The sequence below is a fragment of the Papio anubis genome, chromosome 1 (genome assembly GCF_008728515.1).
Source record: "Papio anubis isolate 15944 chromosome 1, Panubis1.0, whole genome shotgun sequence".
Classification (NCBI taxonomy): Eukaryota; Metazoa; Chordata; class Mammalia; order Primates; family Cercopithecidae; genus Papio; species Papio anubis.
In genome coordinates this window covers 186,161,410-186,183,155 of record NC_044976.1, presented here as the reverse complement: position 1 = coordinate 186,183,155, position 21,746 = coordinate 186,161,410, and the positions used below count along the sequence as shown (strand labels likewise).

The following is a 21,746-nucleotide window of genomic DNA, read 5'->3' as shown; positions in this document are numbered from 1 at the left end:
GTAGAGAATAGATTGGGAAAAAGCAACAGGCCCCTTTCCACCCTGTGAGGACACAATGAAGAGGTACCATCTATGCAGAAGGCAACCTCTCACCCAAACATGAATCTGCTGGTGCTTTAATCTTGAACTTCCCAATCTCTAGAACTAGAATATCCAACGTGTGCCTTCTAGCCATATAAGTGAACCTTCCCATAGCACTGTGGAATTATCACAAACTTGAGTTTCCTCAGTCTTAAGCAATATGACAGTCATCACTATGAAAACCACAGCATTGTCAAAAATGGCAACATCAGGAGTCTCAACAGATACAACTTCCACCACCTTAAATTCTATACCTAAAATCACAAGTGTTCACAAAACACATCCCAGATGTTAACATCCACGATGACCATAGCTCTCAATAATTCAGTGACATCTGTTTCTTCATCAATAACAGTCATGGCAACTATTTATTCTAAAGAAAATAAAGGATCAAAATTTAGGGGAAAAAATAACAGGCAAGAGAGGATGTGGGGAAGATAGGAACTTGTTTTAATAGTAGAAGAGAAAGATGAAGGCGCTAGTGGGTTAGAAATGGAGAGGAATGTCCTGATGTAAGAGATATTAAGCAGGTAAAGTCAATAGAACTTGGCGATGGATGTGTTACACCTCTCCCCCAATGAATGTTTCAGGAGCTCAGAGACCTTTGTCACTGCTGGATATTCAGCACCTAGGACAGTTCCTGAAGCCTGGGTGCCTCTTACTTGAGGACTCTACAATGTGTTTGTGTTTCTGTACTTCAGAATGTGTCATGGAAACGAAAGTGGAGTGATGGGAGGAAGCATTAGAGGTGCCAATTTCATAAAAAATGCAATGAGAAAAGAAAAGGGGGGGGTTTAGAGTGTTTAGGAGCAACTCTGAGGTTTCCAGCACTTCTTTCATAGAATGGACAAATAAATGGAGCAGAAAATTGATTACTTAAATGATAGTAAATATGATAACAGAAGAATATATAAAGTTATTAGTGCTATTGGGTATGCTAAAGTACCAGTCCTCAAGAACATCTCAAAGATTACACAGATAAGTAATAAAAGGCCATACCAACACCTGCCATCTGTTACTCAGATGATACAGGCATCTACCCTATGTTATATTCAGCAGTGCTATAGAAGACCAGGAAATGATAAGCAGCAATATATTTGGTGGGATTTTTGGATATGTAGGAGGAAGTCCAGGTTGTTGCTGATTAATGTTTTAAGTTAAAAATTGTGATTGTATAGATTTTCTGCAGTTTAGGCCTAAACCTTAATATGAAAGTAAAGTTGCATCTCAAATATCCCTCCTCAATCTCCTAAGGTGCCTGTAGTCAAATAAGGGTCTGAGGGTGTTGTTCAGTGAGTTTTCACAAGGAATGAAACTACCTCCTTGTCTGTGGTCAGAGAAAGTACCTCTGCAAAGCAGAATATACTCTGTGACTAAGCAAACATCTTTTTCATTGGTTGTAGGTCAGCAAATGCCTAAGCAAGATCTGCATTTGAGGTTCAGACTTTTAAAGACCAAATCCAGGCCAATGATATAAAATATAAAAGAAAAATTGAAAGACAAAATGTGATCACAAATTATCACAAAGGCTGAGTATTTTTAAAATATTATTTTTTCAAAATAATTTATTTGATAGCATGTTATGAAATCCTTCAAAGCAATGACTGTTTTTCAGTGAAGTAAATATGATAGACAAATAGCCCTTGATTATAGGTAAATCAACAGAGAGGTGGAAGTGGGCAGGGCTGGGGAAATCAGCTTGAATGAGCCCCAATGTGGCATGTAAGGAGTGACAGCCAAGCAGAAACAAGGGCATGAAGAAGCCACAGATCAACACTGGACTGAAAGGAAGATCCTTTCTCCCTGCCTATTCCTTGATGGCTCCAGAGAAAGAAGCCAGGCTCTCAGAAGGGGACTGCCTAAGCAATGACAAGGGAACTCTCCTGATTGTATGACCTTGCTGTTTGACCCTGTTGTCTACTTAATAGTCCATATGGAGTAAAACAAAATTGTGAATCTTTTTAGGAGGTCCATATTGCCTAAAACTTTGGATCCATGAGATCTTTGTTTAAAACCCCAAATTTATCCATAGTAATTATCATGGACCCGTTTTCCCAAAAGTAAGGAGGAATAATTATCCAATAATGCTGAGAGGCCAAGTACCAAGTTAACACAGACAAATGACCAGGAGATTTGATGAGATGAAGTTCACTGGAGTCCTTGACAAGAGCAGTCTCTTTGGAGTAGTGAGGATGGAAGCCTGCTTGGGAGAAGAGAGACTGGAAGTGAGAATTGGAAACAGTGATGTTTTCAGTAAGTTTTGCTAGAGATGGGAGCTGAGAAATAGGGTGGAAACTACAAGGACAGTAGAGTCAAGAGAGGGTTTCACTTTCTCAAGGTAGGAGATATCAGAACACATTTCTATGCTTATAGGAAAACAAAGTAGTAAGGGAGAAACTGAGGATTCAAGTGGTGATAATTGCAGGAACAGAGGTTTAGGAAGCATGAGAGGGTGTGGTCTAGGGCACTTGGGGAGGGTTGGCCTTGGCAAGAAGCAGGGCCATGGCACCCATGAATAAAAAGGGAAGGCCAAAAGGATGGGCACAGGGACAACAAGAGGTGTGGAGTAGTGGCAGGGAGATGAGGGACTGCCTGTCTATAAAATACAAGGTAAGGTCATCATCTGAGAGAAGATTAAAAAGGGAGGGCAGCCATCTCTTGAGAAAGGAGAAATAAAATTGTGGAGGCAGGAAAGGTAACTTACTAGGAAAATATAGTGAGATTGCCAGACTATTTCTAGTATTCATTTGGGAATTATGGTCATTATTGTTAAGTGACAACAGTCAGCACAACTATCTATTTTTCTCTGGCAATGTATAGTTGTCCAGACATAAGTGTGGATAGACCAGAAATTGGGTTTAACCAGGTTGGAGTTTTGCCAGATGAGTACAAGAAAATAAATCCAGAGAGGTTTCTGCAGGAGATCAGTGGTAACAGTGGATGGTGGACTCTAAGCCTGGTAAGGTGAGGCCAGGGTGAGGCTATGGATGGCTAAAAAGAGGCAAGGTCAGAGGCTGCAACTGTATAATTGCTGGAGTTGTAATACTGGAGCCAGAAGGAAAAGACAAGCTGTCAGGAGGCCTGAAGTCAAGACTTTGGAGACGGTACAGTTAATGACACTGTCAAGTCAAGGATATGGTCAGGGAGTAGGTGAGCCCTCTGATGCCAACACTAAAGTTTGAGGGTCCTGATCTCTGCTCTTCTGACCCTGTGCACCATCTGTCCTTACAGGTGATGAGAGAGGTGGTTTCCTAGCAGGCATGATTTAAGGAACTCTGTTGAAGCCTCATCACCCAAATTCTCACTACAGAGGCCTGTAACTGGTTTCTAACATTCTGCCATTAAAGCTTCCTTTGGTTCTTGCCTTCTGCCTTCCATAAGTGCTACCACTAACCTATTAATTCATTATCGATCATTTATACATAGGTGTGATTTAGCGGCTCAGGGTCTTTCAAGTAGGACAGCAGCTGGCTGCAATCAGGTTTTAATAGGCTATAGGGCATGGCCTTTGAGGAAGCAACTGAATATGGGATCCTACACAGGGGAAAGGAGGTAGGGAAATCAATATTTGTTGAGTACCTACTATGTGTTATGCTCTTTCCAAGAGCTTTGCATAAGTGATATTTGAGATTCCATTGTTTCCTCCCACTCAAGGAACAGAAGAGGTAAGAGAGAAATGCCTGTTATTTACCCAGTCTCCTGAGCTAATGAGTGATGAAGCCTGGGAGAAGTGTTTGGATCAGAGGGAGAGGCATTCAAGAGGAGAAACGCAAGGGCCTGAGACACATCTTGGTGAACCTCACAACCCTAGTGTTCCAGTTCCTTTCCTGAGGTCCTCATCTCCTATGTGTGGCTATTTTTTATTCTCCTTAGCAGGTCATTCCTTGATGAGTTTTTCCTTCCTTACTTTTTTTTTTTTTTAAACAATAATTTAAATTTTTATTAGGTGCTCAGCCGCAGTATAAATACCCCCATTTGAACTGCTGACACAAAAATCAATAGGGAAGCATTTTCCTGGAGTGGAGCCCCTGGCATGGGAGCCTCCCAACCACATCCTCTTTCCAGAAGAGAAGGGATTTAGTAAGCAGAATGGACAATTTTCTTAAATAAGCCACAGTTAGAGCAAACAGAATGAGCATTCAAGTTTCTGGTCTAAGGTCTCTCTTTCTCTCTCTCTGTCTCTGTCCTCCTTTCAAGACAGGGTCTTGCTCTGTCTCCAGGCCAGAGTGCAGTGGTGAGATCATAGCTCACTGCACCATCAAACTCCTGGCCTCAAGCAATCCCCTGCCTCAACCTCCCAAAGCACTGGGATTACAGGCATAAGCCACCGTACCTAGTCTTTTCCTCCCTCCCTCCCTCCCTCCCTCCCTTTCTGTTCTTTCATTCATTTCTGTATCTCTCATTCTCACTAAACAATCTTGCTTTTAATCTCTATATTACCAATCTGAGTGGTGTCATTTTTATGAAAGTATCTAGAATGAATGAATCAGTGTAGGTGGCTGGGAACTGGCCTTAGGTTGTTACAACGAGAACAGCATGGCATCCCCCAGCATTCTACCGAAGATGAGGAATCTGGCAGCTAGGTGGGTCCCATCTATTCATCCCAAGTCCCTCCATCACTCTTGGACTTGGAGATCTTGCAGTAAAAGGTGTGACTAATATAAAAGAGCATCTCAATCATGAATAAAATTTAGTTAAGTTGCTCCTGTAATTCTCTGATGAAAGAGGCAACAAACTTGCATCTTACAACATAGCTTAAGATCTCATGCCTAAGGTACTCTGAGCAGTTGGTAATTCTCCCCATTAGTATCCTGAAGAGAAAAACAAATTCCAATCTCCTTTTTCAGTATCATCTCACCATTCTCACTACCACCTGCACCAAGGCCCAGTGCTTCTCTGTTCCAGCCACATCACGTTTCTTGGTTACCTTCCAATATGCTTTTTCTAGGACTCTGAGCCTTTGCATATGCTGTTCTTTCTACCTGGAGTGCCCCTTCTGGGTTGGCAAAGTCCTACGCACCCTTAATATGCAACCCACCTGTCATCTCCTTCGTGGAACTTAATAAGATACCCTGAGCAGGATGAGTCACCCTTCCCTTGATCCCACTCCTACTTGACACAGCTGGTTCCTAGACATTAGCACAATGCTAGGAAGTTATCTTTGTGACTCCCCCTTTACTCCAACCAGATTGGAAGACCCTCAAAGACAGGGAGCCATCTGTCACTGAACTTCACCTTTAGTGAAGCCACGGTTTTCAGCCTTTAATGAAATGACTGGCACAGAGTAGATCTTTAATAACAGCTTGTTGAAATAGAGAACACTGGATGAAAACCCATTTGTTCATTCACTCAACCAATATTTACTGAACGCCAACAGAATTCCAGGCTGGGAATGCAACTGTGAGTAAGACAGATAGTGTCTTTATTCTCACCAGGTTTATATTCTGTTGAGAGGGAACGGACAATAAGGAAGAAATAACATACATATATACTATGTTGGCTGGTGATAAATGTGATAAACAAAAGTAAAGTGAGAGAGTGGTGATAAGGAGAGTTATTTTAGATAAGAATACTACAGTGGGCTTCTCTGTGGAGCTAGCATTTGAGGCTACTGACCTGCTGCACACACAGGCTTTGTCTTCTGCGGTTAGTGGAGGAATGAGGTGGAAGATGCTTCCTTTGCAGTAGCCACATTCAGTGACTCAGGCTCCTAAGATGTCTGTCTGGGGGCAGAAAGCCAACGATATATGACTTAAAGGAAGCTTGGCCTCTATAGCACTCAGCACTAAGCTACTAAGGAAGCTACCTCAGAACACATTGTAGAAATAAGAGGACTTGAAAGGCCTGGTGCCAAAGTCTCTAAAGGACACCCCAGGCCCTGCCCAGTATCCACAGAGATACTGCAGAGCCCATGGAGCTGGTTCTGTCTTCTGGCCATCGGAACAGTGGGTCTTCTTGACCTTTGTGATTTCAATGACCAGCCCAATTACAGGACAACAAAGGGAACCATAAATGTTTCAACTGACAGGTGTGGGTTAGTGTGGTTGCGACCTCAATTCTGTCACTTATTGCCCTGTGCTATCTTGGGCAAGTCACTGAAACTCTATAGTAATTCTCCCATGTATAAATTGGAAGTAACTAATAACAGTCATTTTGCTTACCTTCACCAATGGTTGTGCAGATCAAATATAGCATATGACTATGAAAAGTATAAAACACAAACAAAATGCAGGAAATTATTATTCCTACTGGGGGAATAAACATTTTCAGAGTACCAATTAGGTGCCCAGAGTCCTATATATGTTGCCTTATTCAATTTTCACAGAATTATGGACAGTAATTATTATTCCCATGTTAGAGACTAGAAAACGAAGGCTCAGAGAGGCTCAATGATTTCATTAAGGGGAGACAGCAGGCAGAGCCAAGATTCTGGTTCACGTTCACTGACTCCAGAACTCATGCTTACTCTGTGTCCTGCTGCCTGTGGGTAGTTGTTCCAAGCCTGGCATGGGTTCTCAGCCCTGAATCACCTTACCCAGAGCTGTGATGCACCCCCCTGTCAACTGTCTCCGCTCAGCACCTGATGCAAGAACTAAACTCTAGCTTCTAACCCAGCCTGCACTGGGGTTCTCAGGCCTGCCGGGACCCCAGTGCATCTCCTCTGGTATGAGTCTGCCTCTTGGCATGGTTTGCTGCTGTGTCTGGCATGCTGTGAGTGGCTATAAAGTGCTGAACATCCCACCTGCTTCTTCTGCTGATACCCTGCTGTCATCTCCATCTCTGACTCCAGAGCAGGGATGTGCCTGGGCTGACCCTGCATTGCCCCATACCCTCACCAGCACCCCCTGCCTCCCCTTGAATCTTCTGGAGGCTCTGGCTACCATTAGTGCTCAATTTATGGCCTCACAGCTGAACAAGAAACCTCCACAGGAACAAATTGGGCTTGGCTGTATCTGCCGTCCATATTCCTGCCCAGCTGGACCAATCATTTCAGAATCCATTTTAGGAATTTCATTTTTCATGATGGCAGATCAGAGTTAAAAGAAGTGGCCCACAAGTGGATGAGTAGTTACAACTTTGGCCCAGATAATCTCCAAAGTGAATAAGCCACAAAGTGAATGAGGCTTTTGTGGATAGATGAGAATTGACACTACCTTGTGAGATTGGATGAAGGAAAACCCATTTAAGAAAACTCACTTACTTTGGACCTGTATTCTTTTCTTATCTTGTGAGAGTTAGATAGGGCCTTGTTAAAAAAACAGAATGACTCCCCAAGGAAGAGGGGTAGGACTGGCAGAACCAAGCCCCATAGAGAAATAGTGACTGCTCTGGTCTTACTTTCCACCTGACCTTTGTGGTTCAGACCAAGCTTGTAAGGACTGTAATTGTCCAGCTCCTTGTGTCACTCTCTGGCAATGGGGAACCTGGAAGGTTTCTGTGTGATGCTCAGAGATAGCATAGTCATTAAGTGCACAGAATCCCTGGGTTCAAATTCTGGCTCTGCCGTTTGTCACATGTCTTCAGGCAGGTTTTGTAAACTTTGTGTCTTGGTTCCCCCACCTGTAAAATGGGGGTAACAATAGCACCTCATTCCAAAAGAGATTCTTGAGATCAGTTAGTTTCTATACATGAAATACTTAGATCATTGCCTGAAAATAGTTTTTGTCATGTAGATGTTAGCGATTATTTTGCTACTGAAAATAGAGGTGGAGCTATCTGGGGACCCAGCTGATGATTTCTGAACCCAGGAGATCCTAAACATCCCCAAATCAGAGCTCAGGTAACCATTTGCCACAGTTCCTCCTTCATCACTGGCAGGTCCTGGTCAGGCCAGTTGCTGAGCCTGGCTCTGGAGTGAGATGCAAAACATTAGAAGTAAAAATGCTATTTTTCCTCTCTTGTAGGCTTTTGCCACTGGAAAATAATCTCTTTGGCAATATTTGACCTTAAGAACTTAAAAAGAAAAGGTCAAAACATTTCAAGTATTGGGAGCTGGGTCCCTTCCCAGATTTCCCACTGTCACAGAGTTAGTGAATGTCAGGTGTGGTTGCCAGAGGCCCACAGGAAATAGTGAAAACAGTGGAACAGGGTGAGTGCAGAGAGAGAGACAGGTCTCTGCACTTCTCACGATCTCCTGGGCCTTCAGTCACAAAGAAGGATGCTGCTTGGGACGGTTCTGTTGGGTCAGAGTGAAGACATGGCAGGAGAAGTCACCCCAGGCCCTCTCGGGACTTTCGTCCCTTTCCCTCCCAGTCTCCAAGAATGGCTGCCTGTGTTTCTCATTCTCACTAAATTAAGCTGATAAAACACAAATGAAAAAAAGGGGTAGGGGTAGAGGGGAGGGCATGGCACACTCATGCCTTGCATTTTCATAACTCAGGCACAGTGCCTCAGACCATTTTTAATGAGAGATTGACTGATAGTGGTCTCCTCCCCACACCCCACTTGGAACAGATCAGGGTGCAGATCAACAGCATGCTTTCCTCCCCTCAAGAACATCTCACCTGGCCCCGCTCCTGGATGAAGGGTGGCCCACAACGAAATTCGAGCCCTTGGCATGATGTGCTCACCTCTCGAGGGTCCAGTACAGAAGGGCATCCCTAGTTAGCCAAGACACACTTCCCAGGGAAACCACGCCCCGGTGGGCTACACTGCTGCTTCTTGCCTTGTGAGGGAGTCAGTAATGAGGACATAGCCAGGCCCCACCAAGGGCAACTTCATGGAGATAAGAGCTATCTTATTTGGTCAGCCAACCTTACCTTGAGCTCAGAGGCCTTGCAGCCAGGGAGAGCTGGGGACAGCATGAGAAGGGAAGAGGGCTCAAGGCCACTGCCTATCTCAAGAATGCAATGTCTCATTCCTGCAGCCAACCTCAGGCCAAATAGGGCCTCCTCCACTCCATGGGGAGAAGATATGTCAACATATGTTGACATATATGAGGGCAATCTTGTGCCCCTGATCTCCAGCCTTGAAATATACACTTCCTGTCTGGAATTCCCACAAAGTGAGTACTCTATTAATTGAAGAATCTCTATGTGCTAAGGGCTGTTATACGTCTTTTTGTAGAAAATGACATCTCATTTAAGAGACACAGCAATTCTGAGAGGTAGGAGCTATTTACCCCATTTCATGGGTGAGGAAACTGGGCTCAGAGAAGTCAATGGATTTCCCCATAGTTACACAGCTAGTAAGTGGCAGAGTCAAGATTCAAACTCTTGTTGGTTAGAGTTTCATTGAGTGTTTCTGCCTGGTGAGCATGGGCAGCAGGGGATGCAAGGTCAGTGGAGACACTTAGACGGTGGAACTGGTCAGGTGGGCTTTGCAGTCACATCCCATCTGGAGGTCTGAGGAGCAGAAACCTGGCAGCTTCCAAGGTAGATGAAAAGCCTACCTGCCTCAAATTGTTTTATTTAAAGCCAGGCTCCTGACTGTTTGAAGCAGCTTGGTTTTGGCAGTGCTTTTCCCTTTTTCTCTTTCTTCTTCCTGTTTTTAAACAGCCCTTGCAGGAAAGGGGAGCGCATCGTTGCTGGGCGCCTCACTTGCAGATGCTCAAAAGACCTCTGTCCCTCCTATCCCATGGCTGGCTCCAGAGCAAGGCAGCTGGGCTGCGTGTGAGCGAGTGGGCACACGTGCTCACAGACAGCTCTCGTTTGCAGAAAGGCAGGAAGCCCTGCATTGATCTGCACCTGAAGTATAGATACAGGTGAAGTCTTTTGCTTTTATAGTGAGTTTCACTGGCATTAAACTTCATTTATATCTCTATAAATATATACGGCTTTGAATGGGAGGCTTTATGGCTTGCTTTATAAGTTCCATCTCTCTGTGGCACGGACTGGGTCACCGTGAGGAGACAGTCCCTTTATAGGCAGCTCTGGCCTCTGCCCTTTTCAACATAGCCACTTGCGGGGCTCTCATCTGGTGTTCAGGGCCCTGTCCATCTGCCCAGCTGGCCATCTCTCCTCCCAGCACCTGGACAGACATGAGCTCTCCAGCCCTGGCACTGCCCTCTTCTCTGTCTGCCTGTGCCCTGTCACCCCTGGCTCACAGCTGACCAGTGTGAGGAGGGAGAGAGGGCACTGTGACTGTCAGCTGATCTTCTCTCCACACCTGTCCCTGGGCCCAGGCACCACAGCTGACCTTGGTATTGATAAATTCACAGGGAACATCAGGAGGTACTTACACAGGACAAGCTGGCAAAATCTGGTTTATTATGGTATATGTTTGACAGAAATCCATTTAGATAAACAGACTATCCACACAAATGCCAGTGCTCATGACTACAGGCCTTACAATACTTCATGAAGCAGGCAGCAGCTTCTCTCCCGATGTACTTGTGGAGATAAATTCAAAGTAATCTATATAAACTCAAACCTTTGAAATTGCACACCATCAAAAAATTCAAACAATTACTCTAGCCCAGCCAGGAGGTGGCTGTTAGATATTCTTCTTATGGAAAACATAATTATAAAGGAAGGAAAAATGTTTCATAAATAAAATTCATAATGGCAGAAGAACCTGGAGGGAGAGGAAGGTAGAAAAAAGGAAACTCAAATGTTCATGATGTCTGGCTGACTGCAGAATAGGGCTCAGAAACCCTCCTTAAGGCTCAAATTAATTTCAGTCTAGTACAATTTCAATGTAATTAATTGGGAAGAGGCACCTTTCAGGTATTTAAAAATATCAGATTGGCTCTTGGTGCTAAAAGAGTAGGAGAAAAAATAGCCAACATATGCTTCTAAAATCAAGGTGATGTAAAACAAGGGCCAACCCAACCCATTAGCACTTGAGGAGCATATAAAATCCAGGTCAGCCCAGATAATTGCTACCTTGTTGAAATACCGAGTACCCCGAGCTACACCCAGTCCCCAGGCCATATTAAATAGCAGGTGGCACAATCTGGGCTAGAGGACATGTTCCATGCCAGACACTGTACCAGGGACTTTGTACTCATGCCCTATTTAATTCTCATAAAAGCAACTTAAAGAAGATATGATTATCTCTATAGGCTTTTGGGGATGAGGGAAGGAGGGGATGCATAGGAATTCGAAGTTCAGTTTCCTGTTAATAACTCCCAGGTCTTGCTTCTTGATGCCTTTGCCCCATGGGCTCTGTGTACATGTGGCCCAGAGCAGGGGAGGGATGACTAAGATACAACCAGTAGAGAGAGTGGAAGAACTTAGGCTCTGTCCAGGTGCAGTGGCTTTTGCTTATAATCCCAGCACTTTGGGAGGGAGGCCAAGGTGGGAGGATCACTTAAAGCCAGGAATTCAAGACCAGCCTGGGCAATATATAAAGATCCCCATCTCTACAAAAAGAAAAAAAAAAAATCAAAAAATTAGCTGGGCATGTAGGTGCATGCCTGTAGTCCCAGCTCCTCAGGGGGCTGAGGTGGGAAGATGGCTTGAGTCTAGGAGGTGGAGGCTACAGTGAGCCATGATCACACCACTGCACTCCAGCCTGGGTGACAGAGTGAGATCCTGTCTCAAAAACAAAACAAAACAAAAACAAAAATAACAACAACAACAACAACAAAGTAGGCTCTGTTCCAAACAGATTTGATCAAAAACCAGCCCTGCCACCTACTAGCTGTGTGGCCTTGGGCATGGACGTTAGCCTCTCTGAACCCCTCAAGAGCTTGGTTTTATAAAATGTGAGGGCTTTATAAAAACTTTCTGATTTTCTATTGGTTCTGTTCAACCCAGAAGAAAGTCATTTAGCATCACTATGCCTCAGTTTTCTCACCTGTAAAATGGGGACAATAGTATATATCATAAAGTTTTACTCACTAAATGATGTAAAGTATTTAAAATGTTCATTAATAGTAAAGACAGAAAACATTTATTAAGGGCATTCTCTGTGCCAAACACTTGGCCAAAATTTATAGTAAGCACCCAGTAAGTGTTGGCTAGCCTTATCATTAAGCCATAGAAAGACTCAAGCTGCCAGGGCCCAGGAATGTGAATTTTTAGGTAGACTAGGGTCAAAGACCAAATTCCAGCCCAGAGATATTGCTAATGTTAGCCATCTTGGGTTGATAATGTCCTAGGACCAATGTTCCAGGCTTCCCCCTTTGTCTTTCCTCATACCATGTGGTTTGAGGAGGACACATCCAGATTTAAGTAATCACAACTTCCTCCTGGGTCCTGGTAATAAACCTTTATTGAGTCATTTATAGCCAGAGCATGAGACGTTATTATAGAAGCCAAGTTGGGGTGCCCTTGACAGTACCCTGCTGTAGGATAGGGGTCCCTAGGAGACCAGGCTGGAACCCTTCAATAAACTGTAATGGGTCTGTTGGATCATTTGTCCCTGACCCCAGAACTCCTTCCCCCATTTTGAAGTCTCACCTTGTAATACATAACCCAGAGACATGCTCCCCAAGGGCGAGGGCTGCACTTCTTCCTGCCTGCTAGTACCTCTCTGGGATAAGATTGGGGCACTTGAGCGGGGAGAATAGATGAGAGTTTAGCCTCCATGCTCACTTAAACTTTGGCTGTTGTACTGATTAGCAATGAGAATCTGAGTATAGAAGATAAATCCAATTCATTCATGTGCACCAGCCCAATGTATCCTCCTCCATTTGCCTCCAAGAAGCCACCTGCTTGAACTTCATAGCGAAAGGGAACAATTTTAACTCATGGGAGTGTCATAACAAGAAAGTTTCCTTTTCTTACTTGATTGGAGAGTAAAGCAGAGGCAATTGGCAAGAATTAAAGGAGGGGAATAGGAAACAATGCAAGCATCCATTGATGGATGGATGAATAAACAAAATGTGGTACATACATACAGTGGAATATTATTTAGTTATAAAAAGGAAGGAAGTTCTGACATGCTATAACATGGATGAACCTTGAGGACATTATGCTAAATAAAATGAACTGGCTACAAAAGGACAAATAGTGTATGATTTCACTTACATGTAGTACCTAGGATAGTCAGGTTCATAGAGATAGGAAGTAGAAGTTGCCAAGGGCTGGCGGGGGAGGAAATGGAGAATTAGCATTTAATGTGTACAGAGTTTCCATTTGGAAAAATGAGAAAGTTCTGAAAATGGATGATGGTGATGATGGTTGCATACAATGTAAATGTACTTAGTGTCACTGAACTATATTTTTAAAAAGGAGGGAAAGAGAAAACAAAAACAAGGTTGCTTGAATTCCCTTTGCCAACTGGCATATTATTAGCTTGATGTGTTCAAAATTTACCAATACAGTTGTAATTCAAAGTCATGTTTCCAAGGCAAAGATACAGTGGTTCTTACATGTGATTGGAAATAGTTTTTGAACAACCTCATTCCAATTCCACCTTCCCCACTGGACTGTCTCTTAAGAAGATGAAACTCTAGTAGGTAGGAAATCTCATCTTTATTAGCATAGCCCATAATCAAAATGAGGCAAAAGTGTATCTCTGCACTTCTGCCAAATCATCTACTGGAATTGGCTTGTGGACATCATTCAACTTTGTATTTCCATATTAGGGAGTCCTCACTTTGGCTGTCTTCTAACTTTCCATGACATGGTGGTTTAGCAACCAACACTTTACTCTGTGGGATCCCAGCTGGCAGAGATGATTCAGGAGCCTTCCCCTAAAAGAGCTGGCTGGATGCATTGAGTGCATTCTCAAAGGCAGGTGACCCCAGAAAGGGGCAAAACCCTGGAAGAAGATGCTATAGTAAGGTCTCCAAATGGAGGGAGGCAGAGGACATGAGCACCCTCTGAACATGTAAACAGGTCTGTGACCTACCTGGACACATTTTAAGCTCTACTAAAGATTCTAATCCAGAAACTCTGATTTCCTTGTGGAAGACCCTATGTACAAATGGTGCACAAAATTCCCCATCTTTATCCAGTGGCCCTTAAATGAGGGACAGAGTAGAAGAGAATTGGACAGGCAACATGTCCAAACTGATTATATATGTTTGTACACGTGTGCTGATACCACACATGCACACACACACAAACACACATTCACCAAAGTTACTAAACCTTCTGATAACTCCATTAGTTCTTAATGGTAAAATGCAAAAGAGTAACACCTTACCCAGCCCACAACCCAGGGATGGGAGCAGGGTGAATGGAGACATCCCTGGATAGAGCTATGTTGGTACATGAGTTTCTGTAAGTGGCTTCTGGTTCTAAATTTACTCTTAAATAAACAGAAACAGCACCCTCCTCCACCATGACCTTTGTGGATAGGGATGAATTTCATGGCATAAGCTCTATCACAATGAACTCTCCTCTTTCTTTCTTTACTAAGCTCACATAGATACTCTTTCCTCAGCTCCTCTCCTGGAGCCCAGATGGGAAGATTCATGACCAGCCACCAACTTGGAATATCGAATTCTAAGTTTTTAATAAAAATTTGAAAATCATCTCTATGAACTCCATCAAATAACTCAGGTCAGCTCTGAGGCAGTTGCCTGCAGGAGCTTCTACAGTTTCTATTCACATTTGATTGTTGGTTTCTATAAACGGTTGAAATGACCACTTGGCTTTCTAACACCATGACCTTAAGGCTGGGGTGCAGAATGTACCCCTCCCACATCTTTGCTACTTACCCAGTAACAATAGCCTCAGAACTCTGAGGTGTTCTCTGGAAAGTCTAGGGTTTACATACCACATCTATTAAGTAATACATTCAGCAATACATTTCCACTGCAAAATGTAGCAGCGTAAGGTATGTTGATAGAAGTCAGAAAGTGATGGGGTTGGGAGAGGGAAAAATTGGAAAGAAGCACAGAGAACTTTTGTGCATCTTTTTTGGGGTACTCAAGTGTACACAATTGTCAAAACTTAATCTGAATACTTAAGATCAGCGCATTTTATTATATACAAATTACACATCATTTTTTCAACAACAAAAAAAGTAATAGCGGCCCTTTCCAGGTAAAAGATGGCAACCTATGGCCATGGAGAATAGGGCAGAGCAGCTGACCTCCTCCTCCTATCTTTCCCCACCACTCCTCATCTCCCCAGTCCTGGGGGGCAGCCCAGCAGTCTCCCCTGCACAGTGAAGTGGGGCTGGGCATGAGAACTTACTTTGTCTCCAGATTGCTGGCCAGATGTGACAGCCAGGAATGCTGCAGAAGTGGCATTATATGTAAAGTGAGTTTGCATCCACTTTCCCACTCCTCTTCTAGTGGTTCTATACGTGCTCAGAGCCCAGTTCTCTCCTGCTCCTTAGTCATCCTTGCCACATTCAGAGCCACAGAGGACTCAGTGAAGGTGGTCCCAGAAAAGGTTCATAGAAAGAACAGTCACCCAACACCCAAAGCCAAGACATCTATGGCAACATGCCCCAGATAGGGTGGCTTCAGCTGGGATCTCTGGGGCACGGTGATGTGGCAATCTGGTGCATGACATCAGTTCAGCCTAGATGCCACCAGCCCAGGGTTGTCTCTTTGCAGTAAGCCCAGAGAGCTCTTTACCTGACTCTTGGCCATCTTATTAGCTGAGAAGTAAAGGCCAGCAGCACCTTGAGACTTCTGACTGATTCTCATTCTTCACCAGAGAGAGGCCATTGCTCCACACTGAGTTCCCTAAAAGGCTCTGGCTGCAAGTCTATCCATTGGGGAGCAATTCATTCCTTCTCTCCTGCACATGAGCATTACTGCATTTCCTAGGTGAGGGAATATTAGCAGGTTAGAAGTTCTATTTCCGCTTTTGCTATCCTCTGGCCTCCCACTTTAAGCATGTCTCTCCATTTATAAAATGGGTCCAATAATGTCACTGAGCACTTTTTTTTTTCAGAGAATTTAAGGGTATTAATAAGATAACGACCACTAAGTATGGTGACTTAAGTAATAAACAGTGGTTTTGGACAGGGTCCACTGCAAGGGCATAATTTTAAAAAAATCCTTATGGATGTGTCATGCAGAAATCCATCCACTCACTTGTTCAAACCAGAAGATTTCAAGGACTGGAGGGTTTGGAGTGTTAGAATATTGAATGAGTCAGTGTTGGTTTCTGATGCTCTGCATTTATCTATTTCAGTCTTTCTTCCCTACCCTTACAACCTCTGACTTCACTCTCTTCCTGGATGCATTCTACTTCCTGCCATTCTAGGGAGATGCTAAGATTTCTGGATCCAATGCCAAGCATAGTAAAAAAAGAAAAGTGGTGCCATTTCACTCAGAACTATGTCTCTCACCCAGAAGGCTCCCAGCCAGAGGTGGAGAGTATTTTCTTCATCTTGGAGAAGGGGCCCATGGTGCTGAATTAAAAATAAGACAAAGAATCACCATTCTAGGGTTCATTTGGGGTTGGAAAGAGTGAAACCACCCCACCCTGCGTATGTATCTCCCCTGTCTCAACACACTTGAAGAAAGTGACCAGAACCATAAATAGTTAGGGGTCAAATAAGGGAAAACTTGCTCCTACAACAAGCCACATCTCTTTCAAGTTCCCTGTAGGATGCTGGCTCCATGGAGACTTGAATGATTGGAGGAAATCCTCAACACCACTTGTTGAATGACTCAACCAGGTAGGCGTGGCCAGGACTGAATGGGGCAGGGGCAGGCATATACTGTCTCCAAGACAATACCAAAGCGGATGCAGGAAATTGACTGAACATACTTGAGAGAGGCAGAAAGCAGGAGAGATAGAGTAATACCTTGCAAAAAAGTAGTAGCAGTGAAGAATGAAGTAATAATGAGCTACTGTTTGCAGAGCCTCTCAGTGCTGAAGGAGAACAGAGTACCTCTTGAAGCCCTCCTGAGTCTGGGACAAGTCTAAGTTTGTTTCTGCTTGCCCTAGACATATAGAGACAAACCTTTCTTCTTAGTTGTTTTTCACTACCAGATGCCCCAGAAAACAGGGCAGAACAGATTTTGTCCTCTTTCCAACCACCCATAGCCAAGGATGACAGAAAAGTGGAGGGTACCTCCTGCCTCCTTGCAAATGTAATATAACCCACATCAGCCAATCTCTGCAAAGCTCAAGACACTAGCACTTTCCTACAACCATAAAGTCAGAAGGGACCTCAGCCCCCCAAAGCCGCCCCAGCCTGAGCTTCACCTGTTGCACCTGCCCACTTGCCATGGGTTCACACCAGGAGAGAAAGTAAAAGGTCAGGTTGGTCTCTCTCCACAGCAAGAGCCCAGAGAATCCTAGGAAACTGACATTTTACAAACCACCTCTTTAAAGCTCTTTCAGAGGTGCATAACTTTTAGCTCTACCTCCACTCCCAACCCCCCAGGCTTCCTTTGCAACTCTTTCCCACCATGGATGGCTTGTCGGGAGAGAGTTAAAGAAGGTGCACGACTAATTCCCCAAACCCTCTCGCTTATCTACAGACAAAAAGAACAGCCCTACATGGAGACACGCAGAAACCACCGGCAATTTAGCTCAGACCTCACCTGTCTTATGCAACAGTACACACACACATACACACACACACAAACACACACCCGCAAGGCCAGAGTCCACATCCCCCTTTAATTCGGTAAACATAGTTTTGCGCCTTTCTTTTCCCTACGCAGTACCCGACTCTACTGGCAGCAGAGAAATAGATGTAACCTTAGTGCCAAATGCCTTACAGGAACACACAGACACACAGGAACCAAAATGCATCTCATAGCTCTCCTTGGTGCTGAAATTACGTTAGCGAGAAAATCAAAGGAGCGAGTGCTCCGGACTTACCCAGGCTGGGGGTGGGCGGCCGGGGAGCGAGAGGAGCTTCCTGGGAAGAAAATTCTTGTCTGCTCAGGTTGAAGCCAGCTGATGCGCTCACCTAGAGAGCCCACCTCTTTCCCTTCTCTTCCGTTCCTCCTTTTCTAGGAGGAAGAGACAAGGCTTCACGAAAGAAATGAAACCCAAGCTGTCAGGGCTACGGGTGGAAGGAGAATGAGGAGGTAACCAAAATAAGATCAAAAAGTCAGGTGGCTTCACTCCACTAGTGGTAATTCCTTGGGTCAGAGAGGACCCCCTTCTCTCACTCTCCCTGGGTCTGCCCCTGTCTCCTCTGCGTGTTGAGCCAACAGCCTTAGCACAGTCGGTTCCTGCCTCTGACGTGAAAGAGAGGAGGAAGCCTGGGACTGCTTTGCTGTCTCTCTCTCTCTCTCTCTCTCTCTCACGCGCTCTCTCTTTTCCCCTCTTGCTGAAATTTCAGCAGCATGATTTTTTTTAAGCCTCCGTTTTTTCCATCCCCCTACAAGCAGCCCCCTAGTGGACAGAAAAGAAAAGCATCCTAAATCCTCTTAAACAGTCCAGATTCAGGCTCAGGAATACTCCCCGCACCCAACTCTTGGGGCTGCCTCTGCATAGCCAGGGTCCTGAAGAAGACAGAGGATTCCCTCTGACCAACCCAGATAGGAAGAGAAAGGGGGAGGATGGAAGCTTCTGCAGATCCTTTGCCCATGATTGTAGGATAAATCCAGGGTGGAATGGGATGGGCGAGTGGTTGGGATAGAATGTTTTGGAATAAGGTCAGTTGTGGGGTTCTCAAGTGGTTTGAGGTCCTCGCTCAGCAGAAGAAACCCTCCAAAAAGTCAGGGTCTGCAGCCAAGTGAAGTATGTGTATACATAGCACGACCTAGGCATGGGAATGCCTAAAGAGGCAGAGAATACAGGCAGCTGGCCCTTCATCCAACTCCACAATATACCTTTTTTTAAAGCTAGCAAGAAAACTATCCGAAAAGATATGGCCTGAGATCATCTCAGAGGTAGAGACAGAAGTGACCTTGATGCACATTTATGGAGAACCTTGGCAGAGAAGGAACATCAAGGGGTCACTGCTCACAGGCTCATAAGGGATATCTAACATTCACTTTTAAATGTACAGGTACACAGCCTCCCGGAAAGAGTCCTAATACTTACATCTAAAAACCTGAGTCCTAGTTTCAGTCTGCCACTTGCTTACTGGACATTTTGCTTCTCTATGGCTCAATTTTACTGTTTGTAAAATGTGGATAATGCTGCCCCCTCCCTACTGAATGGAATGCTGAGGGATTGGAATGATATAGAGACATAGAATCTCAGGATCGGCAGGGAGTTTAAAGGTAATCTTATCCAAACACTCTTCTTATATTTGATTCACCCCTGGCAAATAACAATAGCTAACAGTTATAGAGTGTTTATAACAGGTGCTAGGCACTGTTATAAGCCCTTACATGTATTAGCTCATTTAAGCCATACAATAACTCTATAATGCAGAGGCCATTATTGCTATTCTATAGACTAAGAAACTGAGTCACAGAGGAATGAAATAACTTTCCCAAGATCACACAGCTAGTGAATGTCAGGGATGGGAATGGAACCTGATCTATCTGACCCTGGAGCTTCCTCTTTGAATTACCATGTACTATAAATATACACTTCAGAAGTGACATTTGAAGTAAATAGAAGATAGCACCATAGTTATCATTGCTTTTATTTATGACAAAGTGCCTAGATTGTTATAATAAATTTATATGTGGCTGAGTTTTTAAAATAAAATATTTACCACTAGGGGTGCCAAACAAACTGTGGAAATTGCTATTACTGATGAGAATCTCCTAAGAAAATTAATTCTTTTGGTGATTTGGGTAGTTTCACATGTACAAAACTGGCTTTAAATCTTATGAAATTGGAAACTATTGGGTTTTAACATCAGTTTAGAAGACACATCACTCAATTTCTGTACCAAAAGCAAATTATTGTCCAGTGCCTAACACAGTGCAAGAATGGAGCCAGCAATTTGAAGAGCTGAAATGTTGCAATGCATTCAGGTAATAAGCACTTAGTGAGAAATTGACATTTTCTTCAGAATTTCAGAATTATGAATTCCTTAGCTGAGGTGGCTTACTTTTTCTGACTTTTTTTTTGTTGTTGTTGGATCAAAAGTGGATGAAGTAGGACAAAGATGGTATGTGACAATTAACAAATCATGGTCCCTGTCCTTGACAGAGGTAACAGTTCCTCAAAGAGGGAAAGAAAGAGCAAGAAACAAATGACTGCAATTCAAGGACTAAGTGCCAAGACCTTGGGCAGTGAGCACATGGAAAAGACAACTGCCCTGGTTTTTGAGGGCTGGGGGAATTCCTAAGGCATGTAGCATCTAAGTTGAGGCCTGAAGAATCAGAAGCCTTGCCAGCAAAAAGTGGGTGAGAGAATTAAGCTGAAGGCATGGCCTGTGCAAACTCGTGGAGGAGGGAAAGAGCACAGTATGAAACTTTTGAAGTAAGTGCCACCCTTCCATTGACAAAGGGGGAATCTGAGGCTCATAAAAGTTAAATGGCTTGCTCAAGTTCAGGCATCTAATAAGTATAGAACCCAAATCAAATGCACATCTATTTGACTCTAAAGTCATACCCTTTGTGAAGCACAATGATGTCTTCTCTCATCACTTAGAAGTACCCACACCATTTAATAGAGTGTTTCAAAAACATAGACATTAACATAACCGAGTGAGGATGTAGTAACTACCAGGAAGCTGGGAGTATGATCTGTTACTATTAGATGAGAAATCCATAAAAAGGCACTAGTCAGTTCAAAAAAGGGGGAATTTAGGATGGCAGGATTTTTTTCTGGTGGAGGTACAATTATTTTTTTTTTTTTTTTTTGAGACGGAGTCTCGCTCTGTCACCCAGGCTGGAGTGCAGTGGCCGGATCTCAGCTCACTGCAAGCTCCGCCTCCCGGGTTCACGCCATTCTCCTGCCTCAGCCTCCCAAGTAGCTGGGACTACAGGCGCCCGCCACCTCGCCCGGCTAGTTTTTTTGTATTTTTTAGTAGAGACGGGGTTTCACCGTGTTAGCCAGGATGGTCTCGATCTCCTGACCTCGTGATCCGCCCGACTCGGCCTCCCAAAGTGCTGGGATTACAGGCTTGAGCCACCGCGCCCGGCCACAATTATTAAATGTATTGGGAAGTAGGAATATTTCAGAAGTACAGAGACATTAGAGACTTGCATTTGAAATGGAGATGAATGTAGAAAGGGCTAAAAGGAAGTTTCAGATTAAGTGCTCTGGGAGCCCAGAGGAAGGAAAAGTCCTTTTTCCTAGGAGGGGTGATGGGAGACTTCACCTGGGAAGTGGCCATTCATCTGGACCCTAAAGAATGTAGGTTCAGAAGTCTGCTCCATTGCACCTAGACATTTTATAAATAGAAAACATGAGATCTGAGTTGTCTTAATGAATAGTGAGACACTGATTAGAGGGAGAGTAGAAGATCATTGTAGACAGAAAGATGTGAAGCTTTGGAATATGGATGGGTTTGGGAAGAGTGGAGGAGAAGTGAGATTGATGGATGAATTTGATTTTGGATATGTCAGGCTTTGGGAGAGTGAGACTATATATTATAATAGAGCTGCCCTGGCAGTGGCTGGAGTATGTTTCTGGAGCTCAGATTGCAGACCTGGATTGGTGATTTAGATCTGGAGCCCATTTACGTGGACATAATAGTTGCTGGATGGAGACCACCAATAGGAGAGAAAACAAAGAAGACTGAGGGCAGAATCCCAACCCTATTTCCTTGATCTCTGGATTAAGTTTTATATTTCTTCTTTAGTCCTTGTGGCTGAAGTGCTTGATACCTAGAAAATAGCCCAAAAATACTTACTGATTGGCTCATAACAATAACCAAATGTGTAGTTGAAGATGATATTGGGACTGAGATCAGTTACTTGTTCTTTGGATCAGTTACTAGTTCCTTGGCTTCTGATCTACTTCTAATGTCAAGACCCCTCAGTC

General features: G+C 43.9%; 1 protein-coding gene across 4 annotated transcripts in view; it reads right to left on the bottom strand.

The window, feature by feature from the left end:
- TNR (tenascin R) overlaps nt 1-18,275 on the bottom strand; it is a 418,193-nt gene extending 399,918 nt beyond the window's left edge. For 3 of the 4 annotated variants that reach the window (XM_031658364.1, XM_021930321.2, XM_031658387.1), the window contains exon 1: nt 17,721-18,275. The gene's annotated coding sequence lies outside the window, so the exon portion shown is untranslated. The remainder of the gene's footprint in view (nt 1-17,720) is intronic. The other variant, XM_031658392.1, reaches the window with a different exon arrangement.
- Nucleotides 18,276-21,746: the final 3,471 nt, after the last annotated feature.